The following is a 16,139-nucleotide window of genomic DNA, read 5'->3' on the forward strand; positions in this document are numbered from 1 at the left end:
TAAACGTAATCCATCACATAAACTGAACCAAAGACAAAAACCACATGATTATCTCAAAAGATGCAGAGAAGGCCTTTGATAAATTCAATTCAATTTTAGCCCTTTGTGCTAAAAACTCTCAATAAACTAGGTTTTGATGGAATGTATCTTAAAATAATAAAAGCTATTTACAAGAAACCCACAGACAATATCATACTGAATGGGCAAAAACTGGAAGCATTCCCTTTAAAAACTGGCACAAGACAAGGATACCCTCTCTCACCACTCCTATTCAACATAGTATTGAGAGTTCTAGTTAGGGCAATCAGGCAAGAAAAAGAAATAAAGGATATTCAGTTAGGAAAAGAGGAATTCAAATTGTCTCTATTTGCAGACAACATGATGGTATATTTAGAAGACTCCATCGTCTCAGCCCAAAATCTCCTTAAGGTGATAAGCAATTTCAGCAAAGTCTCAGGACACAAAATCAATATGCAAAAATCACAAGCATTCCTATACACTAATAACAGACAAACAGAGAGCCAAATCATGAGTGAACTCCCATTCACAATTGCTACAAAGAGAATAAAATGCCTAGGAATACAATTAACAAGGGATGTGAAGGACCTCTTCAAGGAGAACTACAAAACCACTGCTCGAGGAAATAAGAGAGAACACAAAAGATGGAAAAACATCCCATGCTCATGGTTAGGAAGAATCAATATCATGAAAATGGCCATACTGCCCAAAGAAATTTACAGATTTCATGCCATCCCCATCAAGCTACCATTGACTTTCTTCGCATTACTGGAAAAAAATCACCTTAAACTTCATATGGAACCAAAAGAGAGCCCACATAGCCAAGACAATCCTAAGCAAAAAGAACAAAGCTGGAGGCATCATGCTACCTGACTTCAAACTATACTACAAGGCTACAGTAATCAAAACAGCATGGTATTGGTACCAAAACAGATATGTACAAATGGAACAGAACAGAGGCCTTGGAAGTAACACCACATATCTATAACCATCTAATCTTTTCACAAACCTGACAAAAACAAGCAATGGGGAAAGTATTCCCTATTTAATAAATGGTGTTGGGAAAACTGGCTAGCCATGCGCAGAAAGCTGAAACTGGATTCCTTCCTCACACCTTATACAAAAATTAACTCCAGATGGATTAAAGATTTAAACATAAGACCCAACATCATAAAAACCCTAGAAGAAAACCTAGGCAATACCCTTCAGGACATAGGCATAGGCAAGGACTTCATGACTAAAACACCAAAAGCAATGGCATCAAAAGCCAAAACAGACAAATGGGACCTAATTAAACTTCAGAGCTTCTGCACAGCAAAATACACTATCATTAGAGTGAACTGGCAACCAACAGAATGGGAAAAAATTCTTGCAATCTACCCATCTGGCAAAGGGCTAATAACCAGAATCTACAAAAAACTTAAACAAATTTACAAGAAAACAAACAACCCCATCAAAAAGTGGGTGAAGGATATGAACAGACACTTGTCAAAAGAATATATTTAAGCAGCCAACAAACATAGGAAAAAAAGCCCATTATCACTGGTTGTTAGAGAAATGCAAAACAAAACCGCATTGAGATACCATCTCACGCCAGTTAGAATAGCCATCATTAAAAAAATTGTGAGACAACAGATACTGGAGAGGATGTGGAGAAATAGGAACGCTTTTACACTGTTAGTGGGAGTGTAAATTAGTTCAACCACTGTGGAAGACAGTGTGACAATTCCTCAAGGATCTAAAACTAGCAATACCATTTGACACAGAATCCCACTACTGGGTATATACCCAAAGGATTATAAAACATTCAATTATAAAGACACATTTACATGTATATTTATTGCAGCACTGTTTACAATAGCAAAGACTTGGAACCAACCCAAATGCCCATCAATGATAGATTGGATAAAGAAAATGTGGTACATAGATACCATGGAATACTATGCAGCCATAAAAAGGATGAGTTCATGTATTTTGCAGGGACATGGATGAAGCTGGAAACCATCATTCTCAGCAAACTGACACAAGAACAGAAAACTAAACACAGCATGTTCTCACTCATAAGTGGGTGTTGAACATGAGAACACATGGACATAGGGAGGGGAACATCACACACTGGGGCCTGGCGGGGATGGGGGACTAGTGGAGGGATAGCACGGGGTGCAGGGATTGAGGAACGATTACATTAGGAGAAATACCTAATGTAGATGACAGCAGGATGGATGAGGCAAATCACCATGGCACATGTATACCTATGTAACAAACCTGCATGATCTGCACATATACCCCAGAACTTAAAGTATAATAACAAAATAAAGGAGGCACTTTTGGCTGACATATTGACTGATGGAGGAATGGTAGTAAGAAAATTTTCTTTACTGAGACCTTTCATTCTAACCTACATATTAATGTGTGAAGTTGATTAGGGCAAATAATCATACAGTCATCTCAAAGTAAACTCAAAACATTCACCACCACCACTAACAAAACCACCCACTAAAAACTACTCAGCCTCCTGTATCCTTTTATGCCTAATTAAAGGCATCACTCCTCACTTAGTGACCTAAGCCAGGAACTTGGCAGTCACAAAGCACTTTCTCCTTACTCCCATATTTGATTCCTCACCAAATTCTGTTGACTGTCTCAGATCCATCTCTGCCTCTCCTTCAGCACAGATTTTACTTGGTTCAGGTGTTAACATCCTCACCCACCCAGACTCTATGGTTATTTCCCAACTGGTTGCACGTATCTGGTCTCACCTCTCTCCAATACATGCCATATATTGCCAGAGAGGATCTAAAATGCAAATCTGTTTATGTCATCCCCTTTCTATATCTTGTAATGGTTCCTAATGCCTAAAAAATAAAGTCCTAATTTCTTTGCAAGTCATTCAAGGGCCCTTTTAATCTGGTTCCAGCCTTTCTTTTTAAAATCAACTTGGCTGCTTGCCTATATGCATCATATCTTCTTCTTTTATCTACAGTTTCAAAGTCTAAAATTGTCAGACTTGAAGTGCCAAGCCATTTTATCTCACTGTGTAGGACAATATTTGACCCTGTATCCATTTAAACTAGTTGACTTACCTTTAGACCTAAACCAAGAACCAATTTATTTCTTAATCACCTCTGCAAAGCTGATACTTTGGTCACCATGATGCATGGTAAATGCCCCTAACATAGCAATTATTGGATCATATACCCATTTAACCTACTAGAACTTCCCTACTGTCAGAAGGGTAGGGAGGGACATAGCAGATCTTGGCAGGGGAGAGGAGTATGTAGTTTGGCATTTCATATATCAGCATCACCACAACCACCACCCAAATATTTATTGAACATCGGTGAGTCAATGATGAAAGAGTTTAGAAGAAGGAATTTCAGGGAAATGGAACAGCAGGAGCAAAGGCTCAAAAGCAATAGTAAACTTGCAGTAGGCTAAGACCATCCCAAGGTGTTTTTTTCCTCCTGTCACTGCTAAACTGAAGGTTTTTATGAAGGGGCTAAAGATGAGGAAACTAGCCAGTCTGAATAAGCGGTGATTCAAGTAGAAGATGAAACCAAAACATAACCCAAAGACTTCTGCCTGGGAGACTGGAAGATTGGTGACACCTTGATGGAAAATGATAAGCCTGAATTGTACATTCAGGCCAGCTCTCACCATTTGAATTTGAAAAAAAAGAGGAAAAACAAAACAGAATAGTTACTACAAATTACCTACAAACGTCCTTGCCAGGCTGAGGATTTACGCCACCTGGTGGCAATTTAGCTAATTTTTTATTCAATTCTTTACAGTGGTGCAAACTCAAAATTTGTACTTACAAACTTGAGCACAGTGTCAGGAATGAAGGAGCTATTAAAATTTCTTTTGTAGAATACATGGATGAGTGGAACATGTAAATAAATTATTCAATAAAGCAAAGTTCTGTGGTGAAAAAAGCTCTGATCTGAATGTGAAGAGAGTTGGCATCTAGTTTCACATTAACTGTGGAGTGAGTCCCAGGAGGTCACAGAACTCTCTCAGGTCATGGCCAGCTCTAACATTCTTGACTTTATATTGGGGTTTCAGTTTACTTATCTGAAAAAAAATGATATGTAAAAAATTATATATATGATCTATATATATATGATATATACAGAACAAGAACTCAAATAATATAACTGTAAGACATTTTTATATACCTTTTATTATATATGTATATTGGGGTTTTTTTGAAAAACTATTAGCTGAGCTCAAAAGTCCTTGAAGAGTCACAACATCAGAGGGGCTATCAGGAGTGATATGTATACTTTTGGCAGTTAAATTTGAACTCACAGCTGAAGGAACCTTGCTGGTTCTAAGTTCTTTTCTGATTATGTCATCATTGTTCCTCCTTAGCCAGATGTTTCTTGGTCCAGCCTCAGAAGCTTCTCCTTCACAGCACATTTCACCCCTTCCTATGGTATCCAGGCCATACTCATGGGTGGGACTTGAAGGGTGAGCACACACTACTATATGGTTTTTTTTTCTTTTTAGGCTAATATTATGTTTAATAAGTGGGATTATGGTATTATATGTGTTTGTCTAATTTTCCCAGCTAAAGCAAAAGATCTATCCCAAAAGAGGCTTTTTAAAAAAATCATATTCCTAACACAAGGTATTTTATGCAATGGACACTCAGTATGTCCTTTTCAATATTGATCTTTATGATAAGAGTTAAAAAGCATCATCCAATTTGGGGACAGGGGAGGGACTATAGAAGATAATTCTGAAGTACTAGCAGTGCCAGAAAGTAAGGGTGTGCTAGAATAACACCCTACAATAATGGGAGTATGTCAAAGGGACACAGGAACCCAGCTGAAAAAGCACCTATGGCCAATTTAAGAAAAACAAATAAAATAATATTAGATTATAATCTAAAGTATATAATAAATATCCATGTGTTCATACTGACTTAAATAAATGATCGAATAATGTGACAGACAAATCTCAAGTATAGAAGAATTTCTAATAATTGATGTAAAACTCCACCACCACAGAGTGAAACACAACCCTCCACTCTTTAAGCATGAGCTATGCACACACTGCCATAGAGTGTAGTATGAAAAGGGGGAATGAAAGCGTAACCTTGTGGTGGAAAAACCTGGTAAACACTGCCTCAGTCCGATGATCAACAAATGCCAAAGCAGGTTGGGAGCACGTACCCTCCATGTGATGTAATGAGAATAGCATGTTACCTCTGTGGTCTCCCTTCCCCAAATCCATATCCTCATTCTAATCATGAGAGAAACATCAGACAAATCCCAACTGAGGGAAATTCTGTTAATATAGTGCTCCTCAAAGCGGCCAAGTTCATGAAAAATAAAGTTTGAGAAACTGCGATAGCCAAGAAGAACCTAAGGAGATATGACAAATAAATGTAATAAGTTATCCTGGATGAGATCCTAGAACAGAAAAAGAACATTAGGTGAAAACAAAGGAAATCTGAATAAAGCATGGACTTCAGTTAACAATAATGTATCAATATTGGGTCATTAATTGCAACAAATGTTCCAAACTCATGTAAGATGTTTCTAATAAATGAAACTGAGTGTTTTGTGTACGGGAACTCTGCACTATCTGTGCAACTCTCTGTAAAAACTTTATTTTTAAAAATGAGACAAATCACCCAACACGCTCATCAGAAAGCAGTGCCATGTGGAGATGCAAGGAAATGTCAAACTATTACTAAATATCTTTTGGAAAATTCCATTGCAAAAAATTAGATAAAGTATTTTAAAAACATGAATGCTTTGAGGCAGGAGACAGACAAAGGATAGTTTAAGAGCAGTTATATATTTTTTATTTGAAAAAGGTATAGTTCATTAAAGAAAATACAGGAAAAACTACACAAAAGTAGAAAAAGGAAACAAAAGCCTTCATAATTCTACCATCTAATACAACTACATTAGTATTTTATTTTCAGTTTTTAAAATATGTATATTTTTGTGAGTTTTTCTCATAGTTTTAATCCTACCTGATTACACAATTTAACTTCTTTGAAGGTTTTCCATCTCCTAATTGAAGACAAATCTTACATAGAACAAGTTAATTGGTGTCATTCTGTATTTCAGACAGAATTAAGTGAAAGAGAACCACAAGATTTCGTGAGACTGTGAATATCCAGAATCTGCTCTATTTGTCTAGGATGTAGTGCAGAACTAAAGGGTACTATATAGAAGCTGTAAGGTCTATCTCTTGATTTCACTGTGGAGAGGGTATGATATTTAAGGAACAAAACGGAGAAAAGGAAAAGTCTATTGCCAGGTGAGTTCCTCAGAACTAAGAGATAGGTTATAGAAATAAGAGGTAGGATAATGGGTATTTACCAATTTTCATACTAAGAGTATTGTTGGTAGAAGAAAGAATATGATTGAGAGTAAATGGTAGGAAGTATTTAATATTAACATTATTATAATCGCCATAATCATCTTCTAGGGAGGAGCTTGCATTCAGGCAATACTGTTTCTTAAGATTCACTACAATGGCTATTTTCCAGATAAAAAAAGTTTGACATGTTTAAATCCCATTAGATTGAGGCAACTAGAAACAGTAAATATTCTTGAGTACATACTGCCACCCAGTGGATATATCTGCATGATGAACAAAGTATTTGCAGAGGAAGAGGACAAAGGAAGACAGGAAGAGGTTATGACCATACTAGTGTTAAAGTTTTCTTTGCATTCAACATCACATGCTTGATTACATACATCGTATATAATCCCAAACCGAATTACACTTCTCATTCAAAATTTTAGGCTAGACTTTAATATACATTTTCAAAGTATTCTGATAAATATTACCAGAGGCTTTTGGCAATGGGAAAAAAATATTATGTGTGCCTACCACCACAATAGATACTAACTTCTCATTAATATTAATAAAACTTATGTCCCTGAATTTCCAATAAGATGAGTCAGAGATACTTAACTTCTAGTCGGGCAGAAGGAGGGCTGTCAAGGCGGAGACTAGACAGTGGAAAAATCTGGCAAACACTGCCTTAGCCAGATGATCAACAATACTAAGTCATGTTGGTAGTACATACCTTGGATATGGTAATCTTGACTCCCTTGGACACTAAGAACTCTGGCATGAAGTCTAAAGATAATTACATTTTTGGCATAATAATCTTGGATTTCCCTTTATCTGAAAGCAACTAAATGTTTACTAGAATGGAAATATATGGAGACAGTGGATGGAATTTGGGTCATTTAAATGCATATTGAGGCCATATTCATGTAGAGACTTCCTAGGATTTTTAGAGAAGCACAAAAATATCCTTCTCATGGGGTTACTCCAAGAGCCCTGGTATTCTGTAGATAAGTCCAATTCTATTTGTGTTTCCTAAAAAGGAATACTACAATTTATTGAACTGAAATGACATTGAAAGTCTAAGAAAAACTGCTTGTCTGAAACTTTTTTTTGCTACATTTATGTATTACTTCTCCAAGACGTTTACACATCCATGTGTGAACACTTCTGGATAGGAAATCTACCAACTAATGTGTTCTCCATTGTTGGGTATGAGATTTATTGATCTCACCGTACTTAGAAGACGATAAATTAGCCTATCACTGTTTCATAAATGTTGGCAGAAGACATGAGACAAAAGACTTCATTATTCATGCTTAGCAAGCAGCATGAACATCATATTTGAGTTAGTTCTCCTTGTCCCCTAAGTCCCGTGGGGTACCACAGAGGGGTCCAGTTATATCTTGTGCATACAGTGGATCTGTGTTCTAGGTTAGGAATATTGAATTTAGCGAATTCACTGCTTTTATAGTAAGCAGAAAGTAAGGTGGCTCTTTTTCCAAAGTTGGACCTTAACTTATCCCTTAAGGCTGCTTGCTGCAAACACAATCTTGAAAAATGGTTGTATTAAAAAGAGGTCAAAGGTTTGCACTCTTGGTATGCCCAGGAAAAATGTTCTGGGAGGCTTAAGGCCTAACATTCATACAAAGCCAAATTCAGCCTTCCTATAATTTCCACTAATTGGTTCTGTGTTTTCCAATCTCTTTGGTATTTTGTATGTCAGACTCCTGCAGTGTGCTATCTTATTGCCACTGAGATTTATTTTCTCCACGCTAATGATTTCTAATGCCTTTGAGACTGTTCCTCCATGATCATACATGACTTTGGGCTCTCTCACCATTAGTATTGCTTTCCTCTGAACTTGTTTAGGTGTTACTTCCCAAAACGGACCACAATAATCCAAGTGTGGACCATAAACTGTTATTTAGCTATATACTTCCATTCTACTCTTATGCCAGTGGATGGAAGCTATGTAGTTTTTCATTAAAGGAATCATCATGCCAACCAGATTCCATTTAATATAACAGAAAGTGTAAGAGTAAGCTCCTTCTTTTAAATAGTTGCTGTTTAGCAGTTCTAGTAGAAAAGTATTGTCATTATTGTCTGTATTTTGCAAATTATGGACCTCTTTGAAACTGTTTGTTTTCCATATTAATATAAATGGCATATGACTCTCATACTCCTTTTTGGGGGTCAAGGGGGTGTACTGTCTCACTCTGTTGCCCAGGCTGGAGTGCAGTGGTGCAATCATGACTCACTGCAGCTTTGACCTCCTGGACTCAAGCAATCCTCCCAGCTCAACCTTTCAAGTAGCTGGAACTACAGGCATGTGCCACCATGCCAGGCTAATTTTTTTTTCTTTTTTTTTTTTTTTTTGGTAGAGATGGGGTCTCGCTATGTTGCCTAGGCTTCATATTCTTTGTTCAAATAAGAATCAAACAGTCACAGGCTTTTGTTTTCTCCTCCAACCCATGCATATGTATATTTACTTTTTCAAAAACAGAGAGGTTACTTTAGATATTATAATTTTTTAAAATTATAACTAAATTACAAGCACACAGAAAAGTAGGGAAAACAGTATAATGAAGCTCTGAATGCTCATCACTCAGATTCAACAATTAAAGACTTTTGCCACATTTGTATCATCTATGCCTTTTTGTTATTATTATCATTATTAAAGCTTTAGTGGCATCTCTCAAATAACACATCAGTTTATCCCTACATAGTTCAATATGTATGGACATGGATATTTCTAACATAACTTCAATGTCATTAACATCTAACAAGATTAACAATACTTCTTTAGTGTCATTTAATACCTATCCTACATTCAAATTTCTGCAATTATCTAAGAACATGTCTTTAGAGTAGGCTTAATTAGGTCCACTCATTGCTTGTGATTGCCATGTCTTATAAATCTCTTTTAATCTAATAGTCCTCCTCTCATTCTTTCTTTTAATTCTTACCATTGACCATTTTCAAAAACTAGATAAGTTGTCCCACATTTTGAATTGTGGTGTCCTTTAACTTACTTCTTCTTTCTCCAAATTTCTTATAAACTTGTGGTTAGCTCTAGAGCTTGATTAGATTCAGGCTCGACATTTGTGGAGGGACTATTTCAAGGTGTTTCTGTGTACTGTCTATTCTAGCAGATTGAGAAGCAAAAAATGGTCGCCACTCTGATGAAATCATGCAAGGAATTATCCATTGACTCTCATTTTATTGAGTCTTCCCTCCTTCCTAGAGATGTGATTTCCCATAAAATATAACAGAGTATAACATGAGATTTTTCCTGTTGTGCAGTCTTTGCTGAGAGGCCAAAGCTAAGAGCTGTAGCCCCATATTCTAAAGAACCAGACACAAGAAGAATTTGCTCAGAGGTGGTCGCCACAAAAAATCCTGGGACCCTAAGCCATCATCTAGTTGCAGACATTAAAGCTTCAGAAGAAAAATTTGTGAGTTTTTTTGTTTTGTTTTGTTTTGTTTGGAGACAGAGTCTTGCTCTGTTGCCTAGGTTAGAGTGTAGTAGCGTGATTTCACCTCACTGCAACCTCTGCCTCCCAGGTTCAAGTGACTCTCCTGCCTCAGCTTGCCGAGTAGGTGGGACTACAGGAGCCCATCATCATGCCCAGTTAATTTTTTGTATTTTATTAGGGACAGGGTTTCACCATGTTGCCCAGGCTGGTCTTGAACTTCTGAGCTCAGGCAATATGCCTGCCTCAGCCTCCCAAAGTGCTGGGATTACAGGCTTGAGCCACTGCGCCCAGCTGAGAATTTTTTAAAGAGCATTATCATAGTCTTGTGCATTTCCCTTTACTCAAAAAAAAAAAAAAAAAAGCCCCAACTCTCTCCATCAGAGCCAGGTGCTGCAGGGAACCAAAGCAGATCGTTTAAGTTTTATTAAATTTGACCTGTGGTCCTCTATGTTGAGTTGAGTACACTGTGACCTTTGCCCCACTCTCCTCTGCTTAAGTCTAAAAAGAAGGAGGCTGGCTAGTGCCTAGAGCTCCCTGGATAGCAAAGAGACAAGGCTATGTTGGGAATGGTTTGCACATCTAGAATTTGGTGGGGCAAAAATGCCAAGTTTCCTGTGGGTTAAGGGACCACAGCTAGGCTACAGTGGTCTTTGTAAAATAGGAAGAGGCTGCGTAGAGCACACCATCAAAGCTGGATGGGTGTGGAAAATGGTCAGCTGGAGAACACCTTGTCTGAATGTGTGTGTGGTAATGGTGGGGAGGCGAGTTGCAGAGGTGTCCCACTAAACCAACCTATTTCCCATCCTTCCTTGCTATAAAAACCCTGGCATTAGTAGGTGAAAAAAATGGGCACAGTAGGGAAAACAGAGAACAGATCTCACCTTATGCCGCAGTATTTGTCTGTTCTAAGTTGGGGAGGGGAGAAGCTCTAAGTTAAATCAGGTTAGACTTATTAATATTCTAAAGTTTACCACAAGTGAAACAGAAATGTCTAAAGATGAGTAAAGAAACATGGCTGAATGCTTTAACACAGATCACCACTGCAAGCATTCTTTATCTGTAGTGCTTTAATTATTACTATTTTATTATTATTTGGAGACAGAGTCTCACTCTATCGTCCAGGCTGGAGGGCAGTGGTATGGTCTCAGCTCATGGGAACCTCCACCTCCTGTGTTCAAATGATTCTCCTACCTCAGCCTCCCAAATAGCTGGGACTACAGGAGCATGTGACCACGCCAGGATAATTTTTGTATTTTTAGTAGAGATGGGTTTCACCATGTTGGCCAAGCTAGTCTCGAACTCCAGAGCTCTGGTGATCCACTCACCTTGGCCTCCCAAAGTGCTGGGATTACAAGTGTGAGTCACCGCACCCGGCCTGCAGTACATAATAATGATAAATGTATCATTATTATTTAAATAAATTCAACTAAACATTGAAGATATAAAAGTACCTAGTGAGAAAGGGGTCCTCAAAATTGGTTATACATTACAATCCTTCAGGAAGCTTTAAAAGCCTGACGTTGTCCTACCCCAGATTCTGATTTAATTGGTCTGGAATGTGGCTTAGACATCAGGGTTTTTAAAGCTTAGCAAGTGATTCTATTATGTAGCCCAGGTTGAAAACTACTATAAAAAGAGAGACTACCAAAAGAGAAAAAAAGCTATTTGACTACTTTACTATCAAACATCAACAGAACTATTGAAAAGTTGGAATTTTCATGGAAAAGATCTACATATTTGATCTTCACTCTCTGGGTCACTGTCATAGAGATTTGATAAAACAGTTTGCATTTGTTTCATTAAAGGCATGGACAGGGTATAGTATAAGATAAATACCAAAAACATATTATTACAGGAGTGGAAATAATTAGTTTTTTAAAATAAATACTGGTTCTAACATATATGATTCCCACAGGAGACACGTATCCAAAATCAGTATTTTTTCTTTTTCAATTTTTTTGCTTTTATTATTTTTAAGTGACACATAATAATTGTACCTTTTATGGGGCACAGTATGATATTTTGATACATGTATACAATGTGTAATGATCAAATCAGGGTAATTAGCATATTCAATAGCTCAAACATTTATAATGTCTTTGTGTTGGAAACATTTAAAATCTGCTTGTTAAGCTATTTGAAAATATACAATAAATTGTTAATTATAGCTACCCTACAGTGCTATAGAAACTAGCTCATATACCTCCTACCTAGCTATAATTTTTTATGTTATCCAACCTCTTACTATCCCTACAAATCTACCGTTCCTTGCCTTTAATAACCTCTGGTCTACTCTCTACTTCCATGAGATCAGTTTGTTTTTTAGCTTTCACACATGAATGATAGATAACGTGCAGTATTTTTCTGTGCCTGGTTTATTTTACTAAACATAATGTCCTCTAAGCACGTCCATGTTGTCATTCTTTTTTTTTTCAGTGGAATAGTATTCTATTGTGTATATATGCCATATTTTCTTTATCCATTCATCTGTTGATGGACACTTAGGTTGATTCTATATCTTGCCTATTGTGAATAGTGTTGCAAAAAAAAAAAAACTGTAAAATGCCTTTCAACATACTTATTTCCTTTCCTTTGGATTTAGACCCAGTAGTGGGATTGCTGGATCTATTTTAGTTTTTGAGGAACCTCAATACTGTTTTCCATAATGGCTTTATTAATTTACATCCCCACCACCAGTATATTACAGTTCCTCTTTCTCCACATCCTCACCAGCACTTTTTGTCCTAAAGCAGTATTTTAAAGTTTATGTTGCTATATAAGTTGGAAACAGGAAATTCTAATGATGGATAATGAAACACGGACAAATGCCTTAAAACAGATTTCTATTATATGTATTCTTTCTTTAGTGACTTTGATATATCATTATTATTTAAATAAACTAAACACTGGAAAAATAAATGAACCTTGTGAAAATCAATAAAATACACACACTCCAAAATATGATTTATTATATTTATTTTTCCAGACCTTTTATTCGATTATTTAAGGGTTCTTTCTCCCTGATATGATTTGGCTCTGTGTTCCCACCAAAATCTCATCTCGAATTGTAATCTCCACATATCAGAGAAGGGGCTTGGTGAGAGGTGATTAGATCATAGGAGTGGATTTCCCCCTTGCAATTCTGGTGATAGTGAGTCATGAGATCTGATGGTTTAAAAGTGTAAGAACTTCCCCTTTCCCGTTCTCTTTCCTGCTGCCATGTGAAAAGACGTGCTTGCTTCCCTTTCACCTTCCGCCATGATTGTAAGTTTCCTGAGACCTCCCAGTCATGCTTCTTGTGAAGCCTATGGAACTGTGAGTCAATTAAACTTCTTTTCTTCATAAATTACCCAGTGGTTCATAAATTGCTCAGATAGTTCTTTACTGCAGAGTGAGAATGGACTAATACACCTTCCCTCTTTCCCCTTTTCCTCCTATAAATATTAAGTTATTATAATGTAATAATATCTTTGCTGGGTACTAAAAATATGAAGGTAAGTAAGATATGCTCCTTACTCTGATGGAGCTTATGTTTAGTAGTAGACAAACAGACCAACATTTAAAAATCAGTTACTGAGGACTATAAGAAATGATGCTCAGGATGGGCATTAATGAGGCAAACAACAAAGGAAAATATTGTGGAAGAGATGACCCCAGATCTGAGTCTTAAAGGATGTTTGAGAGTTATTCAAGAGAAGCGACATTGACAAATGCTGTGCATATGCAGTATGTACAAAGAGCCAGCAATGTGTACAAAGCCAAGGAGCAAGAGAAAACATAACTGTGGAAGATGATGGTGATCATGGTGAGAACTGCTGTTGACCCAATAACACAGAAAAAAATATTGTGAATGCCTTTCAACATAATAAAACTTTCCTTATACAGTAGAAGGTAGACCTTTGAGCATGAGCATGGCCACTCCCACTGCACAGTAGAACAAAAGCTACTGAGCTTCCACGTATGATCTGGCATGGTATTCACTATGTATATACTACATTGACAACTGAATTTTGGCCATATCTCCATGAAAAACTACAGAGACATTAGAGTGTTGTACCCATTCATGTAAATGTTTATATCGTAAAGTCCTTGGTACTTCCTATTTGCTAATTTAGTAGAAAGCCTAAATGAAGGTAATCCTAAACAAAAATCTAAGTTCTAGTCAGTCTTTGAATGCCAACCAACCTCTTTGGTCTGGCCTAGCTTAATGGCATATTCTAGGAAATAAAAAATGCAGAACAGCTAGATCATGTGGCACAGAGTGGGGACTGGTAGAAATTGAAGTAAACAGGGGTGAGAAGATGACAGTACCTAAACACTTTAGTGAGATCTTTATCTTGAGGAAGTGGGAAAGCCATAAAAATTTTTTGAGAGACGTAATAAGACTAGATTTGCACTTTAAAACAATAAATAATGATACTATAAGAAGGGATTCAATAATGAAAGACTAGTCAGAAGGCTGCTCTAATGATATAGGTGAGAGATGACGAGATGGCTTGAATGTCTGTGGCACTTGAGAAAAAGACATGGGAACAGTTGGTAGATACAGAGTCAGTAGTGTGCGAAGGGAAAGGGAGAAGGAAAAGGAAGTATTCAGAAACACTCCAGGGTTTCTGGCTGGACAACTGCATGAATAATGGTTTCATTCTCTGAGATAGAAGACAGGAGGGGAGCAGGTTTTGGAGAGAAGATGATGAGTTAAGTTTGGAGGATGCTGTATTTGAGGGGCCATAGGATATGTTAAACAGGCAACTCTACAGCCAAATCTGGATATGTATTGAAAAGTAGAAAACTAAAGAAATGAAGGTATCTTGTGAATATGAAATATCAAGTATAAAAATAAGGCTGATGGGAGGGTTAAGAAAACATAACATTAAAACGTGTTTAAAAAATATAAGAAACAGGGAAGAATGGTAAGGTGTAAACTGAAACAGTGTGTGATGCAGAATTCAGAAAATGAAGGACATTAAAAACCCAATTGTTACCATGAACAAATCTCTTTTCTACAAATGTTTCTCATGAAAATAAGAGCACTCCCTTTACTCCCCCCACCCCCAACTTTTTTTTGGGGGGGTCTTTTGTTTTGTTTTGTTTTTAGATAGAAACGAATGTGGTATTTTGAGCTATAGTGTCTGCTGGAAATTTTGTTTAACAAAATTTAGTAACTGGACACCCCAACTTTCTGAGAATTAAATAAAACAAAAAGTCTCCTCCAAATATAGCAAAGACATAGCTCACCTGAGGTGCTTGGCACAAGTACATGGGGAATGTGATGTAAGCATTTCTTTCTCTACAAAAATGCATCTAAGGAGAGTATGAAAAGTTTGTCTCAACACAGTTGACATGTAATCATTGTGAGTTTAAACTAAATGTGTTAATCTGGACAAAAGCAGTACTGGCAGATTTCTTTTTTCTTCATTAAGCAATGACCTAGCACGGAATAATGCGTTGCTTACAGCAGCTGCCTCATCTTTGAAATCACAAGTATAGTTTAAAAACACTGCCCACAATGGAAATGCATGTGCCCTAGATCAGGGTTCCCATAAACACATCCAGTAAGAATATGGACCATGCTTTCCATTCTTTACTGTACAATTAATTTAAAAAATCTATAGGGAGAAATCTATGATTCCACTGCACCCAATTTGTTTTCTGTGTGTGAATTTATATTAGCTAGGGCAAAGGGGCTATATATCATATTAAGCACACACATATTTCTTGTTTGCCATTTAGCACATACACAAAGACCCATGCATACAAACACAACACACAGATAACTGAGTAATACTTTCTTTAAAGTGCTGAACTTTCATAGATTGGTAGCATTCTCTAAGAGTTCACACACAAAGATGGATACATTGGAAGTATAACTCTAGGACAACCAAGTGAAAACAAATATCAAATACCACTTTGAGATATAAAAGCATATAACTCACTGTTATCTTTCCTTCCAGCTTCTGAACATATGGGTATTATTTCTGTTTTGTCATGTTACACAGAAAAAGCTTCTCTGAGTTTCTCCCAAAAATCTACTTACAGAAAAGCAGTTACTAGAGATTCTCTAGGAGTAAGACAGAGGTGAGTGAGGGTTCTTAAATGCTTTTATCTACTTGAACTACCATGTGTTATGCCTAAAGTAAGAGCAATACATCCAGTAACTTTAAATGTGCCCTCCCTCTGCCTTTTATTTCCCACAAGAAAATAGAGTTTAAGATTGATTCAACTTTATAACAAGAAATAAGAGTAGAGCTACTTGTTGAAATATTGCCTCCTACTGGTAAGATCATCTCATTTGATTTATAAAGCAATGGAGTATAG

This window comes from Sapajus apella, unplaced genomic scaffold (assembly GCF_009761245.1).
Source record: "Sapajus apella isolate SASKATOON/1434 unplaced genomic scaffold, GSC_monkey_1.0 scaffold32, whole genome shotgun sequence".
NCBI classification, from domain to species: domain Eukaryota; kingdom Metazoa; phylum Chordata; class Mammalia; order Primates; family Cebidae; genus Sapajus; species Sapajus apella.